At 35.0% G+C, this 21,540-nt stretch overlaps 1 long non-coding RNA gene across 1 annotated transcript; it reads right to left on the bottom strand.

The window, feature by feature from the left end:
• Positions 1 to 2,791: 2,791 nt before the first annotated feature.
• Positions 2,792 to 10,137, bottom strand: LOC125611956. The gene is made up of 3 exons (XR_007342198.1): positions 10,057 to 10,137; positions 6,136 to 6,139; positions 2,792 to 2,870 (listed from the first exon to the last, which is right to left on the bottom strand). It is a non-coding gene; the product is annotated as an uncharacterized LOC125611956 (long non-coding RNA).
• Between the last annotated feature and the right edge of the window lie 11,403 nt (positions 10,138 to 21,540).

Raw genomic sequence — 21,540 nt, 5'->3', positions numbered from 1 at the left:
CAGGAAGCAAAAGATTACTTCATTTAGGAGATAGAGGTTGTGGAAAAAATGAACAGAAACTCTTGAAATGAAAGAAATAATAAACCAAATTAAAAGCTCAATAGAAAGCATCACAAACGGATTAGACCATGTGGAAGACAGGACCTCAGAATGAACACAAAATATATAATCTTGAAAAGAATGTAGATCACACAATGAAGATGGTAAGAAGCCATGAGCAGAACATTTGAACTATGAAACAACATAAAAAGACCAAATTTAGGAATCCAACATGGCGGCGGGCGTGGAGAGATCAAGTCTCTGACCTCTCCAGCTGCGCGGGCACAGGGAGTCGTAAATTGTCTAAATGCTGTTTGCTCAGGATCACTAGGCAATGCTGAGCTGACGTGGATCTGGGGTGCACAGGCTGGGCCCCTCAGAACACACACACAGAGCCCGAATCGGAGGCAATTAAGCTCCGGTTCGCCTGCTTCGTGTGACTCAGCACTAACGATCCCGCTGAAATAATTGGTCGGCCCTTAGGAACTTACAGAGGTAAAAGCCAACCGAGCCTTCATAGGCAGTGGCCACAAGTTTGAAACGGGGCTTGGGAGAGACAGTCAGGACCCACCCGTTGCATTGGTCACCCGGCAAAGGGAACAAACGGTCACCATTTGCATGGGATATAACCATGGCAGAGAAATGGCGTCACGGGCGGAGGAGATAACTGCATTGAAACCAGCGCGACAGGTGTGTAATCCCCTAGTCATCTCTCTCCACACAGCAGGGAAAACTTAAGGGCCACTCCCAGCTCTCCTGTGAACGCAATAACCAGACCGAGGGAATCAGGAGTGGCGCGGGACTCGCGGCGCGGAACTCCCGGCTACCGCTCCCACCAGTGCTGACAACTGAGGTCTCTTGCACCAGCTACCGGGGGCGTGGCTACAGGAGGGCAAGCAAATTCGCTGGGGGATCTCAGCCCCAAGCTCTACAAACTTAGGGTCTGAGGGAGGCAAACAGGGAGAGTGAGCCCAGGTGTTCATGAAAACAGGGCTCCCAGGAGCAGCAGACCTGGCGTGTAGCCAGTATTGTGGTGAGCGCCACAGGTGAGCACGGCCTGGCTTGAGGAAACACAAGACAAGGCCCTAGACACTCAGGATTGGAGACCCGCCCAGTCTAGGAGAAAGAGCTGCTGCACAGTGAATGGTTCCCACCTATTGAGAGGAGAAGCTTGGCCCAGTGGGCACAGCTCCACCTACTGGAAGAGAAGTTAATAGAACTCTAGGACTGCATTTATTATTATTATTATTATCATTTTTTTTTTTTTTTTTTTTTTTTCTTCTTTTTCTTTCATTTTCAATTTTTATTTGTTGTTGGTCTTTAACTTTTTTTCAATGTTTCTTTTTTTTTAATTTTTTTATTTTATTATTATTATTATTATTATTTTTAATTTTAATTTTCATTTTTTATTATCACTATTATTTTTGTTAAAAATTTTTTTTTCTCTTTTCTTTCTTTCTTTATTAGCTAATCTTTGTTATTCTTGTTTCTTTTGTCTTTTCATTTCTTTTCAATTTTCTTATTCCCCCTTCCTTGAATTCTACCTGCCTACTCTCATTCTCTTTAGTGACTTCTTCCCTTCCCTTCTAATATCTTTCCTCTCAAGCATCAAATAAATCTATAAGAGTAAACAGTAACTCAGCAGTCAAACACAACAAGAAGTAACATGAGCAGCATAAAAAAGCAAGGAAGAAAAGGAGTACAAACAATGAAGGACAGCCTAAATATTCAGGAGGACCTAGAGTCAGCAGAAAAATGGTCATATAAAGAACTCAAGGAATACCTTAGACAGATGGAATGGAACCTTAAAGAAGATACGAGACAGCAAATCCAAACAGTGAAAGAACACTTTGAAAATGAATTACATAGACAGATAAAAGAAGAAGTTAAGCATCTTTATCAGGAGATTGAGATTATAAAAAAAAACCAAACAATAATTCTAGAAATGAAGGAAACGATAAACCAAATTAAAAACTCAATTGAGAGTATCACTAACAGAGTGGAGCAAGTAGAAGCCAGAACATCAGATAATGAAGACAAAATATATCATCTTGAAAAGAGCCTAGCCAACTCAGAAAGGCTGGTTAAAAACCACGAGAAAAACATCCAAGAGATATGGGATAACATAAAGAAACCAAACCTACGAGTCATCGGGATAGAAGAAGGTACAGAGATTCAAACCAAGGGAATGAGTAACCTGCTGAAAGAAATAATTACAGAAAACTTTCCAGAAATAAAAAAGGAAACGGATATACAAATTGTAGATGCATACAGGACACCGAGCACACAAAATCACAGTAGACCAACGCCAAGACACATTGTTATGAAGATATCCAATATACAGAACAAAGAGAAAATACTAAAAGCTACAAGAGAAAGGAGGCAGATTACATTCAGGGGTAAACCAATAAGGTTAACAACGGATTTTTCATCACAGACGCTGAAAGCGAGAAGATCCTGGAACAACGTATTTCAAACACTGAAAGACAATGGATGCCAACCAAGAATTCTGTATCCAGCAAAATTAAGCTTCAGGTACGATAACGAAATAAAAATCTTTCATGATAAACAAAAGCTAAAAGAATTTGCAGCCAGAAAACCAGCATTGCAAAGCATCTTGAGCAAAACACTACACGAGGAAGAAATGAAAAACAATAACCAAAACCATCAGTGGGAAGTGCCTCTATAAAGACAGAGGGCGGGGGGAAAGCTAACCATGGAGAAACAAACTAAATTAAAAAAAAAAAAAAAAAAAGAAGATAAATAATCAAACATGGCTGGAAGTACAAACCATATATCAATAGTAACTCTAAACGTTAATGGCTTAAACTCTCCAATAAAGCGACATAGGCTGGTAACATGGATTAAAAAAACAAATCCAACAATATGCTGCCTCCAGGAGACACATCTGATTGGAAAAGACATACACAGGCTGAAGGTGAAAGGTTGGGAAAAAATATACCATGCACACGGTCCTCGTAAGCAAGCAGGGGTGGCCATCCTCATATCGAATAAAATTGACTTCAAGACTAAATTAATCAAAAGGGATAAGGAAGGACATTATATACTGTTAAAAGGAACCATTCACCAACAAGACATAACAATTATCAATATTTATGCACCAAATAATGGTGCTGCGACGTTCATAAAACAAATTCTCCTCAAGTTCAAGAATCAAATAGACCACAACACAATAATTATGGGTGACTTCAACACACCTCTCTCACAATTGGACAGATCCTCCAAACAAAAGCTGAATAAAGAAACTATAGAACTCAATATCACAATCAACAACCTAGACTTAACTGACATATATAGAATATATCAACCATCATCAAGTGGATATACTTTTTTCTCAGCAGCACATGGATCCTCCTCAAAAATAGACCATATATTATGCCATAGGGCAACCCTCAGTAAATATACAGGGGTGGAGATAATACCATGCATTTTATCTGATCATAATGGAATGAAACTGGAAATCAATGATAAAAGAAGGAAGGAAAAATCCTACATCACATGGAAAATGAACAATATGTTACTGAATGATCAATGGGTTACAGAAGACATAAAGGAAGAAATCAAAAAATTCTTAGAGATAAATGAAAATACAGACACAACATATCGGAATCTATGGGACACAATGAAAGCAGTTTTAAGAGGGAAATTCATCGCTTGGAGGTCATTCCTCAAAAAAAGGAAAAACCAACAAATAAATGAGCTCACACTTCATCTCAAAGCCCTAGAAAAGGAAGAGCAAAACAACAGCAAATGTAGCAGAAGGCAAGAAATAATTAAAATCAGAGCGGAAATCAACGAAATTGAAACAAAAGAAACTATTGAAAAAATTAACAAAACTAAAAGTTGGTTCTTTGAAAAAATAAATAAGATCGACAGACCCTTAGCCATGCTAACGAAGAGAAGAAGAGAGAGAACTCAAATCACTAACATACGGGATGAAAAAGGCAATATCACAACAGACACTACAGAAATACAGAAGACAATTAGAAATTATTTTGAAAACCTATATTCCAATAAAATAGAAGATAGTGAAGACATCGATAAATTCCTTAAGTCATATGATTTGCCCAGACTGAGTCAGGAGGATACTCACAACTTAAACAGACCAATAACAATAGATGAAATAGAAGAAGCAATCAAAAGACTTCCAACCAAGAAAAGCCCAGGACCGGATGGGTATACAGCGGAGTTTTACAAAACCTTTAAGGAAGAATTAATACCAATACTTTTCAAGTTATTTCAGGAAATAGAAAAAGAAGGAGCTCTGCCAAATTCATTCTATGAGGCCAACATCACCCTGATTCCGAAACCAGACAAAGACACCTCAAAGAAAGAAAACTACAGACCAATATCTCTGATGAACCTAGATGCAAAAATCCTCAATAAAATTCTGGCGAATCGGATACAAAGGCACATCAAAAAAATTGTGCACCATGATCAAGTAGGATTCATCCCTGGGATGCAAGGATGGTTCAATATACGGAAATCAATAAATGTTATTCACCACATCAATAGACTTAAAAATAAGAACCATATGATCATCTCAATAGACGCAGAAAAAGCATTCGACAAAGTACAGCATCCCTTTATGTTCAAAACATTAGAAAAACTAGGGATAACAGGAACTTACCTCGACATTGTAAAAGCTATCTATGCTAAGCCTCAGGCTAGCATCATTCTCAATGGAGAAAAATTGAAGGCATTCCCCCTAAAATCTGGAACAAGACAGGGATGCCCTCTATCACCACTTCTATTCAATATAGTTCTCGAAACACTGGCCAGAGCAATTAGACAGACGAAAGAAATTAAAGGCATAAAAATAGGAAAGGAAGAACTTAAATTATCACTATTTGCAGATGACATGATTCTATACCTAGAAGACCCAAAAGGGTCTACAAAAAAACTACTAGAACTAATAAATGAATTCAGCAAAGTGGCAGGATATAAAATCAACACGCATAAATCAAAGGCATTTCTGTATATCAGCGACAAAACTTCTGAAACGGAAATGAGGAAAAACACTCCATTCACAATATCCTCAAAAAAAATAAAATACTTGGGAATCAACCTAACAAAAGAGGTGAAAGATTTATATAATGAAAACTACAAAACCCTAAAAAGAGAAGTAGAAGAAGATCTTAGAAGATGGAAAAATATACCCTGTTCATGGATAGGCAGAACTAACATCATCAAAATGGCGATATTACCAAAAGTTCTCTATAGGTTTAATGCAATGCCAATCAAAATCCCAACGGCATTTCTTGTAGAAATGGATAAAGCAATCATGAAATTCATATGGAAAAATAAAAGACCCAGAATAGCAAAAGCAATTCTAAGCAGGAAGTGCGAATCAGGCGGTATAGCGATACCAGACTTAAAACTATATTACAGAGCAATAGTAACAAAAACAGCATGGTACTGGTACCAAAACAGGAGGGTGGACCAATGGTACAGAATAGAGGACACAGAGACTAATCCACAAAGCTACAACTATCTTATATTTGATAAAGGAGCTAAAAGCATGCAATGGAGGGAGGATAGCATCTTCAACAAATGGTGCTGGGAAAACTGGAAATCCATATGCAACAAAATGAAACTGAATCCCCTCCTCTCGCCATGCACAAAAGTTAACTCAAAGTGGATCAAGGAGCTAGATATCAAATCAGAGACTCTGCGTCTGATAGAAGAAAAAGTTGGCTCCGATCTACATATTGTAGGGTCGGGCTCCAAATTCCTTAATAGGACACCCATAGCACAAAAGTTGATAACAAAAATCAACAAATGGGACTTACTTAAACTGAAAAGTTTTCTCTCAGCAAGAGAAACAATAAAAGAGGTAAATAGGGAGCCTACATCATGGGAACAAATTTTTACTCCTCACACTTCAGATAGAGCCCTAATATCCAGAGTATACAAAGAACTCAAAAAATTAAACAATAAGAAAACAAATAACCCAATCAACAAATGGGCCAAAGACCTGAACAGACACTTCTCAGAGGAGGACATACAATCAATCAACAAGTACATGAAAAAATGCTCACCATCTCTAGCAGTCAGAGAAATGCAAATCAAAACCACCCTAAGATACCATCTCACTCCAGTAAGATTGGCAGCCATTATGAAGTCAAACAACAACAAGTGCTGGAGAGGATGTGGGGAAAAGGGTACTCTTGTACATTGCTGGTGGGACTGCAAACTGGTGCGGCCAATCTGGAAAGCAGTATGGAGATTCCTGGGAAAGCTGGGAATGGAACCACCATTTGACCCAGCTATTGCCCTTCTTGGACTTTTCCCTGAAGACCTTAAAAGAGCGTACTACAGGGATACTGCTACATCGATGTTCATAGCAGCACAATTCACAATTGCTAGACTGTGGAACCAACCCACATGCCCTTCAATAGATGAATGGATAAAAAAAATGTGGCATTTGTACACCATGGAGTATTACGCAGCACTAAAAAATGACAAAATCATGGAATTTGCAGGGAAATGAATGGCACTAGAGCAGATTGTGCTTAGTGAAGCTAGCCAATTCCTAAAAAACAAATACCAAATGTCTTCGTTGATATAATCAGAGCAACTAAGAACAGAGCAGGGAGGAAGAGCAGGAAGAAAAGATAAACATTAAACAGAGACATGAGGTGGGAGGGAAAGGGAGAGAAAAGGTAAATTGCATGGTAATGGAGGGAGACCCTCATTGATATACAAAATTACATATAAGAGGTTGTGAGGGGAATGGGAAAATAAACAAGGAGAGAAATGAATTACAGTAGATGGGGTAGAAAGAGAAGATGGGAGGGGAGGGGGGGGGATAGTAGAGGATAGGAAAGGTAGCAGAATACAACAGTTACTAATAGGGCATTATGTAAAAATGTGGATGTGTAACCAATGTGATTCTGCAATCTGTATTTGGGGTAAAATTGGGAGTTCATAACCAACTTGAATCTAATGTATGAAATATGATATGTCAAGAGCTTTGTAATGTTTTGAACAACCAATAAAATAAAATAAAATAAAATAAAATTTAAAAAAAGACCAAATTTAAGAGTTATTGGGCTAGAGGAAGATATAGAGTTCCTAACTAAAAGAATGAACAATCTGTTCAATGACATAATAGCAGAAAATTTTCCAAACATGAAGAATGAATTAGAAAACTAAATACACGAGGCTTACAGGATGCCAAATGTACAAAATCACAACAGCTCCACACCAAGGCACATTATAATTAAAATGTCTAGCATACAGAATAAGGAGAGAATTTTAAAAGCCACAGGAGAAGGAATCAGATTACGTACAGGGGGAAGCCTGTATGGACTTTTTAACCCAGACCCTAAAAGCTACAAAATCCTGGAACAACATATACCAAGCTCTGAAAGAAAATGGATACCAACCAAGAATCTTATATCCAGTAAAATTAAGCTTTAGATTGATGATAAAATAAAAACCTTCCATGATACACAAAAGTTACAAGAATTTACAGTTCAAAAGCCAGCACTACAGAACATCCTCAGCAAAATATTCCATGAGGAAATAAGAAACAACAATAAAAATCAGCAGAGGGAGATAATATATTAAAGGAAAAACTAATCAAAGGAGAAATCAAGTCAAGTTAAATACCAAACATACACAAAAATGGCTGGGAATACAAATCATGTCTCTATAATCACCCTGAATGTTAATGTATGCCAATCAAAAGACATAGGCTAGCAGATTGGATTTTTTAAAAAAGGCCCAACAATATGCTGCCTCCAAGAGACTCACCTCAGAAGAAAAGACATCCACAGACTAAAGGTGAAATGTTGGGAAAAAACATACCCCTCACATGGACTTTAGAAACAAGCAGGGGTCTCCATCCTCATATCAAATAAAGTAGACTTCAAGCCTAAGTTAATCAAAAGGGATAAAGAAGAACATTTCATACTGCTCAAGGGAACCATACATCAATAAGACATAACAATTATAAATATATATGCCCCAAACAATGGAACATCTCTGTTCATTAAACAAACTTTTCTTAAGTTCAAGAGGCAAATAGACCACAACACAATAATACTGGGTGACATACCTCTTTCACCATTGGATATAATTTCCAAACAAAAGCTGAACAAAGAAACTAGAGAACTCAATAATAAAACGCCACCACAGCCCAGAGTACCAGAGGGAAAGCCCGCCCACCCTGTGCCCGTGCAGGGAGCCACCCCGTGCGGAGAGCCACCCCATGCTAGGATTCCTTATTCAACAAAGCATGGCTCTACAGCCCAACACCAGGGTACATATAGGCTGGCGCTGCCACCACCATGAAACTGGGATAGCGCCGCTTCTATCAAGGAACAACAATAAGGACCTGGTAAGATATCACCAAGGTCCCTGTGGCCTAGCTGCACCAGAGTTTCTCTACTAGAGGTGCTAACAGTTATCCTGTTGCTGAGGTAACAGGGAGTCTTGCATGGGATGCCTATCTCTTGTTTCTCCTACTAAGAGCCAAATTCTTATGATTATCCTCTCACTACTCATATAAATACCTCCATATTCATAAACATAAACATCTCAGCCAACCCTCCAGTCACCCCTCCAACCATCAGAAACTGTAAATATGCAAAACTATTGACAATATGGCTGAAAATAACCAAACTCATCATTTCTAATTATAGTGACAAAACTGTAAATGTAAAAATAGAAGGTAACTGATCTATGGCTGCACGTGGGTACATTCAGTGCTGTAATACTGATCTCTCCCTAAAAAGTGAGGTATTGGTAACCTGTAGGCACATTATAAGACAATAGGGCATAAACTATAATACCTCAGATCTACACTGCAAGAGAAGAAGACACATAGACATCATAAAAAAAAAAAAGGAAGGAAAGTGCCCCAAACAAACCAAGACACTACAACAATAGAATCCATAAATGGTGCAGTAGGTGAAATGTCAGAAAAGGACTTCATAACATACATAACTAAAATGATTTGGGAATTAAAGAATGACCTAAGTGAGCAGATACAGGCAAAAATCAATCACTCCAACAAAGAGACAAGAGAACAAATTCAGGCAACTATTGATCACACCAACAAAGAGATAAGAAAGCAAATATAGGTTGCAAGAGATTACTTCAAGAAAGACAGATACTGAAAAAAAAACAGAAATCCTCAAAATGAAAGAAACAATAAGCCAATTAAAAAACTCAATAGATAGTATCACCAACAGATGAGACCACTTGGAAGACAGACCCTAAGACAATGAAGACAAAATATGCGATCCTGAAAATAAAGTTGACATCACAGTGAAGATGATAAAAAACTATAAACAGGACATCTAAGAATTATGGGATACCATCAAAAGACCAAATTTAAGATTTATTGGGATAGAGGAAGGTTCAGATTCAAACCAAAGAAAAGCACAATCTCTTCAATGAAAAAAATATCAGAAAATTTCCCAAGCATGAAGAATTAATTGGAAAATCAAATACAAGAGGCCTATAGGACATACAAGTGTACAAAATTACAACATCTACACCAAGATACATTATAATGGAAATGCCTAGCATACAGAATAAGGATAGACTTTTAAAGGCCACAAAAAGAGAAAATTCAGATTATCTATAAGGGAAGACCAATTGGAATCTCAGTAGATTTTTTTAACCCAGACTCTCAAAGCCAGGAAATCCTGGAACATATACCAAGCTCTAAATTATAATGGATGCTGACCAAGAATCTTATATCCAGAAAAACTGAGCTTCACATTTGATGATGAAATAAAAACATTCCATGATAAACAAAAGCTAAAAGAATTTATAGCAAGAAAGCCTGCACTACAGAACATTCTTGGCAAAATATTCCATGAGGAGGAAATGAAAAACAACAATGCAAATCTGCAAAGGGAAAAACTATAATAAAAGAAAAGATAACCAAAGGAGAAGCCAAGTCAAGCTATAAAAAATGACCGGTAATACAAATCATATCACAATAATAACACTAAATGTTAATGGCTCAAATTCAACAATCAAAATACATAGGCTGGTAGACTGGATTAAAAAAAAAAAGACCCAACAATATGCTGCCTTCAAGAGACTCATCTCATAGAAAAAGACATTCATAGACTGAAAGTGAAAGGTTGGGATAAAATATACTATTCATATGGTCTACGTAAGCAAGCAGGGGTTTCCATCCTCATATCAAATAAAGTAGACTTCAAGCCAAAGTTAATCATAAGGGATAAAGATGGACATTTCATACTGCTTAAGGGAACCATACACCAACAAGACATAACAGTTATAAATATATATGCCCCAAACAATAGAGCATCAATGTTCATCAGTCAAACTCTTCTCAAGTTTAAGAGTCAAATAGATCAAAACACAATAATTCTGGGTGACTTTACACACCTCTTTCACCACTACACAGATCTTCCAAACAAAAGCTAAACAAAGAAACTATAGAACTCAACAATAAAATCAGTAACTTATACTTAACTGACTATAGAGTATATTATACACCAACAAGCAAATACACTTTCTTCTCAGCAGCACATGAATCTTTCTCTAAAACAGACCATATGTTATGCCACAAAGCAAATCATAGTAAATATAAAAAAGTTGAGATACTACCCTGCATTCTATCAGACCACAAGGGAATAAAATTAGAAATCAATGATAAAATAAAAAATAAAAGCTATTCCAATACCTGGAGATGAAATAATATGCTACTGAATGTACAATGGGTTGCAAAAGATATCAAGGAGGAGATTTAAAAATTCTCAGAGGTAAATAGGAACACTGATACAACATATCAAAAGCCCTGGAACACTATGAAGGCAGTTCTAAAAGGAGAAAAACTCAACAAATGAATGATCTAACATTACATCTCAAAGCCCTAGAAGGACAAGAACAAATCAACCCCCAAAGTGGTAGCTGACAGGAAATAATATAAATCAGAGCTGAAATGGGGCTGGAGTTGTGGCTCAGTGGCAGAATGCTTGCCTCAAACATGTGAGGCACTGAGTTCGATCCTCAGCACCACATAAAAATAAATAAACAAAATAAAGATTAAAAAATCAGAGCTGAGATCAATAAAATTGAAACAATTTAAAAAACTAACAAAACAAAAAATTGGTTCTTTGAAAAAATAAATAAAATTGATAAATAATTAGCCATGCTAACAAAGAGAAGGAGAGAGAAAAGTCAAATTACTAACATCCGTGATGAAAAAGGAAATATCACAACAGACACTACAGAAATATAGAAGATAATTAGAAATTATTTTGAAAATTTGTACTCCAATAAAATAGAAAATATCAAAGACATTGACAAATTTCTAGAATCATATGATGTACCCAAACTAAATCAGGATGATGATACACAACTTAAACAGATCAATTTCAAGAAATGAAATAGAAGACACCATACAAGCTTACAAACCAAGAAAATCCCAGGACCAGATGGATACACAGCTGAGTTCTACAAGACCTTCAAAGAAGAACTAATACCAATACTCCTCAAATTATTTCATGAAATAGAAAAAGAGGGAACACTTCCAAACTCATTCTAGGAGGCCAATATCATCCTGATTCCAAAGCCAGACAAAGACACATCAGAGAAAGAAAACTTCAGGCCAATATCTCTAATAAATATAGATACAAAAATTCTCAATAAAATTCTGAAAATCAAATACAAAAACATATCAAAAAGATAGTACATCAGGATCAAGTGGGGTTTATCCAGGGATGCAAAATTGATTCAACATACAGAAATCAATAAATGTAATTCATAACATCAATAGACTCAAAGATAAAAATCATATGATCATCTCAATAGATGCTAAAAAAGCATTTGATAAAATTCAGCATCCCTTCATGTTCAAAACACTAAAAAAACTAGGGTTAACAGAAACATACCTCAACAATGTAAAGGCTATCTATGCTAAGCCCAAGGCCAACATCATTCTAAATAGAGAAAAACTGAAGGCATTCCCTCTAAAAACTGGAAAAAGACAGGGATGCCCTCTATCACCACTTCTATTTAACATAGTTCTTGAAACTCTAGCCAGAGCAATCAGACAGATGAAAGAAATTAAAGGGAAACAGATAGGAAAAAAAGAACTCAAATTATCACTATTTGCAGACGATATGATTCTATACCTAGAAGACCAAAACATTCCGCCAGAAATCTCCTAAAACTAATAAATGAATTCAGCAAAGATGTAGGGAAACAGGCACACTCATACATTGCTGGTGGGACTATAAATTGGTGCAGCCAATATGGAAAATAGTATGGAGATGCCTTGGAAAGCCGGGAATGAAACCTACCATTTGACCCAGCTATCCCATTCCTGGGTTTATACCCAGAGGACTTAAAAACAGCATATTACAGGGACACAGCCACATCAATGTTTATAGCAGTACAATTCACAATAGCTAACTGTGGAACCAACTTAGATGCCCTTCAGTATATGTATGGATAAAGAAAACGTGGTATATATACACAATGAAATATTACTCAGCATTATAAGAATATAAAATCATGGCATTTGGGGCTGGGGTTGTGACTCAGTGGTAGAGCACTCACCTAGCATGTGTGAGGCGCTGAGTTCAATCCTCAGCACCATAAATAAATAAATAAATAAAGTTATTTTAAAAATCATGGCATTCACAGGTAAATGGATGGAGTTGGAGAATATAATGCTAAATGAAGTAAGCCAATCACAAAAAATCAAATGCTGAATGTTTTCTCTGACATCAGGATGAACTGATTCTTAATGAGGATTGGGGGGGAGGGCATAGGAGGAATAGACAAACTTTAGATAGGGCAAAGGAGAAGAAGGGGAAGGAAGCAGGTATGGGGGTAGGAAAGATGGTGGAATGAGACGGACATCATTACTGTAAGTACACGTAGAGAAGACACAAATGGTGTGACTCTACTTTGTATATAGCCAGAAACATGAAAAATCGTGCTCTATATGTGTAATATAAATTGACTCACATTCTGCTGTTCATATATAACAAATTATAATAAATAAATAAAATAATTTTTTAAAAAAGGGCTAGGGATGTGGCTCAGTGGATAAGCACCCCTGGGTTCAATCCCCAGTACCAAAAAAAAAAAAGGAACAGGAAAATGAAAATAAGTATGTTAAGAGAAGGAAGATATCTTTAAAATTTATCTTCTAGAAATGAAAAAACAATATCAGAGGTCAACAATATGTACTAAGAGCATATTAGATACTGAAGAAGAAAATTTAAATAAGAGAGCAGCTAATATAATATAAATATGACTAGACCCCCTGAAACAGAAAAGAGAAACAATAAAGGATTAAAAATAATATTCAAAGAGTTTACAGCTAAAAATTTTACAATTCTGATGAAAACTATAAACCCACAGACCTAGAGAAGCACAACAAACTCTGAGGAAAAGACAGATATGGAAACTAAAAGACACATGATATACTTGTTGCTTAAAAACACAGGTTAAGAGAAAAATCTCACAGCCAAACAGGAAAATAAAACACAGTACATGGAGACAAATAAAATGACCTTTTCACTTCCTTTCAAGAAAAATGACATCTTGTTGAAAACAATTAAAAACTAGAAAACTACTGAGTAACAAACTTGAACTGAAGAAAGAAAACCAAAACTTGTTAACTACCAGAATTCAACACTTAGAAAAAAGTTAAAATTTACAAAGTGAAAAAAAGATCTTTATAGATATTCAAACTGGAAAAATTAATTACCAGGTGACCTAAACAATAATATTAAAGTAAGTCATTCAGTATGAAACAAAAAGATATCAGGTAGAAATATGCATCAACATAAAAGAATGAAGTTCATTGGAAATAGTAAATATGTGGTAGATATAATAAAATAATGCTCTTCCTATTTATAAAATTATTTCAAAAGATAATTGAATATTTGCAACAAAAAGAATAACAAAGAATATCAATTTATAACAACTGTAGAAGTAAAATATGCAAGAATAGCCCAAAGATCAGGAGCAAGGAAATTAAAGTATGCTGTTGAAAGTTCTTAAAGTATATGTGAAGCGGTAACCTATTATTTAAAGGTACAATCTAATAAGTGAAGTCAGAATCTAATAACTTGAAGTAGCTCAGTGGCAAAGCATCTGCCTAGCATGATAAAGGCCTTTGGTTCAATGCCTAGTACCACCAAAGGGGGGGAGTAGTTCAGCAAAACTGATAAATTTCCAATCAGACTCTAAAGGGGAAAAAAAAAGTACACAAATTATCAATATCAGGAATAAGAGGGGCATCACCACAAACTCCAGAGATATCAAAAGGATAACAATGGAGTATTTTGAACATGCCTATAAATGCCTATAAATTCTAGATATACAAAATGGACAAATTCCTTAAAACTATCAAAATCCATTCAAGAAGACACAGACAACTTGAATCGCCACATATCTACTAAATTGACTTATACTTTAAAATAGTTCCCACCAAAAGAATACTGGGATTTCACTGATAAATTCTACAAAATATCTAAGGAAGAACTAACACCAATTCTACAAAAACTCTTATATCAGAAGAGAAGTGAAGACTTTCTAAAATCATTTTATGTAACCAAATTACCTTAATACCAAACCAAAGACATTATGAGAAAATAAAAGTACAAGCCAATGTTCCTCATGAACACAGATGCAAAACTTTGTAACCCAAACAATACAACCTAACAAGTGTGGTATTTTTCCTAAGGACTGAAAGGCTTATCCAACATTTTGAAAAAATCAATTAATGTAATTCAACATATTATCAACTGAAGAAGATACAACATGGCCATATAAATAAATGCATGAAACACTTTGAAACAAATTTCAACACAATTATTATTTTTAAAAAACTTAGCAAACAAGGACTACAAAGACAATTATTATGTCTTTAAATGGAGACTATATTAAAAACCAACACCTAATATACTACTTAATGGTGAAAGACTAATTGCTCTCCTAATATCAGAAATAAGGCAAGGATATCTTATTTCCAGTCCTATTCAAAATTAAATTAGCAGCCCTTGTCAGTGCAATAAGGCTAGAAAAGGAAATAAAAGCATGCAGAATTTAAAGGGAGAAGCAAAAGTATATTTGCAGCCACCATTATTTATGCAGTAAATCCAAAGAACCTATAAAAATTTATTAGAACTAGTAAGTGAGTTAAGCAAGTTTGTAGGATACAAAGACCTATGTAAAAGTAAAGAATTTTAGACAGGACTGGTAGTGCATATCTGTAATCCCAGAAACAAGGGAGGGTGAGGCAGGAGGATCGCAAGTCATTCTCAGTAATTTAGTGATGTCCTAAGCAACTTAGAGAGACCCTGTTTCAAAAAATAAAAAGGGTTGGGGATATGGCTTAGTGGTTAAACTCCTTGGGTTCAATACTCATTACCAAAATACATAAAGAACGAATGAACAAATGAATTTTTATATACTAGAAATGAACAAGAAGTTAAAATTGTTAAATCATGGGCTGGGACTGGGGCTCAACAGTAGCGCACTTGCCTGGCATGTGTGAGGCAGTGGGTTCGATTCTCAGCACCACATATATAAGTAAATAAAATAAAGTTTTATCAACATCTAAAAAGTATAAATATTAAAAAAATATTTTTAGTTGTATGTTACACAATACCTTTATTTTATTTATTTACTTATGTGGTGCTGAGAATTAAACCCAGTACCTCACACATGAGAGGCAAGTGTTCTATTGATGAGCCACAACCACAGCCCCTAAAAAAAAAAAAAAAAAAAAAAAAATCCTTAAATCACCCTTTATATCATGGAACAGAAAAAAACATTAATGGGAAAATTAATGAAATCTTAATTACATCTGGAGTTCAGTCAATAGTATTATACTCATTATGGTTTCTTAGTTTGACAAATGAACGAGGCTCATATAAAACAAAAACATAAAGGGAAATTGAAATTGAGAAAGATGTATATGAGAACTATCTGTACTAACTTTTCAACTTTTCTGTAAATCTAAAATTATTTCAAGATAAAAAGTTTACTTTAAAAAATTAAATGAAAATTAATTTTAGTCAATTAAATTAAAATGATAATTTATAATAACTATTAGGTAACAATTTAAGCTTATGGTAAATTTAACAAAATTTTATGGTAAATTTTAACAAAATACATACAGAATTTGTATGCTGAAAATTATAAAGATCTGATGAAAGAAATCAAAGAAGTCAAATACATAGAAAACTACACCACATTCTTGGGGTAGAACATTCGAAATTGTTAAGATCTCAATTTTGGGGTTTTAAAATGGCAGAAGAAAGAAGGTTGCTTTCCTGGTTGCTACATGGTGTGAAACCAAGAAAGCAGATAGGCAGCTTCTCAGCAAGGTGGGTGAACAATAAAGGCGGGCAGGGCTTTACTGGAATTTAATACTGGACATTCAAAGCAGATCAGAGACACAGGAGGTTGGATATAATAAAATAAGGAAGAAATTCCCAGCACCACAGCTGCTGCTGTGGCCAGAGTCACCAGAGCAGGAAATGTGGGGTCCACAGGTGATGTAATGGACTAAGAATAGGCTCCTCCACCACACAAGTAGAACCCAGGGGAGATCCCTGGGGTATAGTCTTCCAGTGTGAACTAGCAATTGCTGGGCCCTGGAGGTGGACTGATTTAAAAGCTCCAGAACAACTTGCATTCATCAAAGAATATGGAACATATCAAAACCTAAACCCTGCCTCCAGGAGTTCTGCCTAAGAGGATTACCTCTATCACTCCAGCAACCCCATGGTGAAGGTGGGGCAAGACTCACTCAAGATAGCCCCACCTAACTGCTAAGAAGGGAAGCAGAGAATCTTTTGTACTCCACTGGAAACAATTCTTTAACTTTTCATTGACATTTTTCTTTTCTTTTTTTTTTTTTTTTTTGCCTTTTTTCTTTTCTCTGTTTGTGACCTTAGTGGTTCATGGACATTTATACTTATTCATATTTTTTCTTCTCATTTTTAGCACTTTTGAAACCAGTTATTTTTCATGGATCACTATTTTGGAGACTAGGAAGCTTCATTAGTACTTTTCAGTTTTGTTTTGTATTCTTTTATTTATATTTATAATTTTTTAAAAAATTGTGTGTGGGGGCTGGAGTGGTGGCTCAGTGGCAGAGCACATGCCTATCATGTGCGAGGCACTGGGTTTAATTCTCAGACCCACATGTAAATAAATAAAAGTCCATTGACAACTAAAAATTATTTTTAAAAATTGTGTGTGTATATGTATATATACACATATACATATACATATATACACACATACACATGTACATATACACATATAAACGTGTGTATATATAAATATATAAAATAAATACATATATATACACACACACACACACACACACACACATATATATATATACATCACTTACCTGTTTCCCTTGATTCTCTCTTTACTTCTGCTCACAGCCAATCTCTATTGTTCTCTTTCACTCTTCCTTTATTTTCTTTCTTCCATCTTCTTTCCTCCTCTCTCATAAACATCACATCCTACATCATTTCTGTTCTCTCCCTGTCCTCCACTCAAAATTTTAAATACTTTTGCAAACTTACTGTTTTTATTGTAGGCAATAACTGACCATATCATTTCTGTTTATTGTGACAATTAATATGGTATACATCATAGCAGGAATTATTTGGTTTAACACTATAAATTGTTTGCATTGGTTGTTATTATAATTTGGCTATCCCTAAGCAGTGAGGTACTGGAAATGTTGAGGGACACTATCAGTTCACAAGGTAGAAACTCTACTGCCTCAGATCCATTTGGTAAGATGGGTAGACACACAAATAACTAGAAAAAGCAAGAGCACAAACCACACTAAACAAACCAAGATACTTCAATAACACAATCTATAGACACCACAGAGTGGAAGAAATGTCAGAGAAGGAGTTTAGAATGTACATAGTTAAACTGATCTGCAAGACAAAGGATAGTATAAGAAGAGAAATCAGAAAGATAATACAGGAAGTGAAAGAACACTTTAATGAAGAATTAGAGATTCTGAAAAAAAAATCAAGCAGAAATCCTCAAAATGAAGGAGTCAATAAACCAAATTAAAAATTCAATGGAAAGTATCACCAACAGACTTGATGACTTGGAAGACAGAGTTTCAGGAAATAAAGACAAAATATATAATCTTGAAAATAATGCTGAACATGGAGAAAATATGTTAAGAGGCCATGAAAAGAACTTCCAAGAAATGTGGGATAACATGAAAACACCAAGTTTAAGACTTATCAGGATAAAGGAAGGCTTGGAGATATAAATCAAAGGAATAAACAAACTGTTCAATGAAATGATATCAGAAAATTTCCCAAAACTAAAGAATAAAATGGAAAATCAATACAGGAGGCTTTCAGGACTCCAAATATACAAAATTACAACATATCCAAACCAAGGCACATTATTATGAAAATGCCTAACATACAGAACAGGGATAGAATTTTTAAGGCTGCCAAAGAAAAACAATAGATCACAGTTAGAGGGAAACCATCCAGATCTCAGCTGATTTCTCAACCCAGACCCTCAACACTAGGAGGCCTTGGAATAATATATACCAAGCTCTAAATGACAATGGATGCCAGCCAAGAATACTATACCCAACAAAATTAAGCTTCAAAATTGATGATGAAATAAAAATCTTCCATGATAAACAAAAGTTAAAAGAATTCACAAATAGAAAGCTTGCACTACAAAACATAATCAAATATTTCATGAAAAAGAAATGAAAATCAGTAAAGGAAGGAACTCTACTAGAAGAATAGTCAACAAAGGAGAAACTAATTCAAATTAAAACCCAGAAATATATCAAAATGACATTTCTAAGTAATAACACTGAATGTAAATGGCCTAAACTCATCAATCAAAATATATAGACTGGCAAATTGGATTAAAAAAAACAACACCCAACAACATGGTGTCTCCAAGAGACTCACCATGTAGGCAAAGACATTCACAGACAAAATATATATTATTCACATGGATGTCATAAACAAGCGGCAGTTTTTATCCTCATATTAGATTAAGTGGACTTAAAGCCAAATTTAAAGAGAAGGGATAAAGAAGGACATTTTATATTGCTTAAGGGAATTATAGATCAAGATATATGAATCGTAAAATTTATGCCCCAAACAATAAGGCATCTATGTACATCAAACAAATCCTTCTCAATTTCAAGAATCAAATAGACCACAACACAATAATACTGGGTGACTTTAACATACCTCTCTCACCACTGTATAGATACACCAAACTAAAACTAAATTAAGAAGCCATAGATCTAAATAATACAATTAATAATTTAGACTTAACAGACATATATAGAATATTTCATCCATCAATGACTGAATACACTTTCTTCTCAGAAGCCCACAGGTCCTTCTTTAAAGTAGACCAAATCTTAGGCCACAAAGCAACCCTTAACATATAAAAAAAATAGAAATACTACCCTGCATTCTATCCGATCATAATGGGATAAAACTGGAAATCAATGATAAAATAAAATAAAGAAGCTACTCCAATAAATGGAGACTAAATAGCATGCTATTGAATGGATAGCAGAAGAAAACAATACTTAGAGGTAAATGAAAACACTAATACAACATAACAAAATATCTGGAACATTTTCTTTATCCACTCACCTATTGAAGGACACCTAGATTGGTTCCATAGTTTAGCTTTTGTGAATTGAGCTGCTATAAACGTGGCTGCATTACTGTAGTATGCTGATTTTAAGTCCTTTGGATATAAGCCAATCCCAAAACACAAAAGGCTGAATATTTTCTCTAATATGCAGATGCTAATTCACAATAAAGGGGGTTGGGTACTAGAGAAGAATAGAGTTATGTTAGATTAGGTAAAGGGAAGTGAAGGGAAGCAGCGGGGATGTGGAGATAGGAAGAATAGTAGAAAAAAACAGACATTATTACTTTGTGTATAAACGTGACTTCATGACCAATGTGATTCTATAACATGTACACTCAGAAAAATGAGAAATTATATCCCATCTATGCATGATATATCAAAGTGCATAAGTGCATTCTACTGTCATGTATAAATAATTAAAACAAATTAAAAACAATTTTTAAAAATCTCTGGGATAGGGCTGGGATTGTGGCTCAGCAGTAGAGCGCTCACCTAGCATGGGCGGGACCTGGGTTTGATCCTCAGCACCACATTTAAAAAAAGGCATTGTGTTGTGTCCATCTACACCTAAAAAATAAAATATTAAAAAAAATTTCTGGGATACTATGAATGCAGAGTGGTAAGAGGAAAGTTCATTGCATTGAACTCATTCATTAAAATAATAAAAAGTCAACAAATAAATGACCTAACATTATAATTCAAAGTCCTAGGGAAAAAAGAACAAATCAACACTAAAAGCAGAAGACAGAAAATAATTAAAATCAGAGTTCAAATCAATGAAATTGAAACAAAAGAAGCAATTCAAAAAATTGACAAAATAAAAAGTTGATTCTTTGAAAAGATAAATAAAATTGATAAATTTTAGCTACATTAACAGAGAGAGAAAACTCAAATTACTAAAATTTGTGATGAAAAGAAATATCACGATGGATACTAATGAAATACATAAGATACTAGAAATTATTTGAAAATTTATACTTAAATGTACTAGAAAATCTCAACAAATTTCTAGAGACCTATGATATACCAAAACTGAATTAGGAGGACATACACAATTTAAACAAATCAATTTCAAGCAATGAAAAAGAAGACGCCATCAAAAGCCTACCAACCAAGAAAAGCCTAGGACCAAATGGACTCTCAGCAGAGTTCTACAAGACCTTCAAAGAAGAATTAACGCCAATACTCCTCAAATTATTCCATGAGGAGGGAATACTTCCAAATTCATTATATGAGGCTAATATTACTCTGATACCAAAACCAGACAAAGACACATCAAGGAAAGAAAATCTCAGGCTAACATCCCTGATGAACAGAGTTGTGAAAATTCTCAATGACATTCTGGCAAATTGCATACCAAAATATATCAAAAATACAGTGCACCTCAATCAAGCGGGGTTTATCCCAGTGATGCAAAGTTGGTTCAACATATGGAAATCAATAAACATAACACATCACATCAATAGACTTAAAGACAAGAATTAGATGTTCATCTCAATAGATGCAGAAAAAGCATTTGACAAAATGCCGTACCTCTTCATGTTCAAAATACTAGAAAAACTAGGGATAGTAGGAACATGCATGCCTCAACATTGTAATATCTATTGCTAAGTAAGCCCAAGGCCAACATCATTCTAAATGGAGAAAAATTGAAAGTATTCCCTCTAAAAACTGGAATAAGACAAGGATGCCTTCTTCTATCACTTCTATTCAACATAGACCTATAAACTCTAGCCAGAGCTATCAGACAGACAAAAGAAATTAAAGGGATATGAATAGGAAATGAAGAACTCAAACTACTCCTATTTGCCAAGACAT

The sequence above is a fragment of the Marmota marmota genome, unplaced genomic scaffold (assembly GCF_001458135.2).
Source record: "Marmota marmota marmota unplaced genomic scaffold, marMar, whole genome shotgun sequence".
NCBI classification, from domain to species: Eukaryota; Metazoa; Chordata; class Mammalia; order Rodentia; family Sciuridae; genus Marmota; species Marmota marmota.
This window is presented reverse-complemented; position numbering and strand designations above follow the sequence as displayed.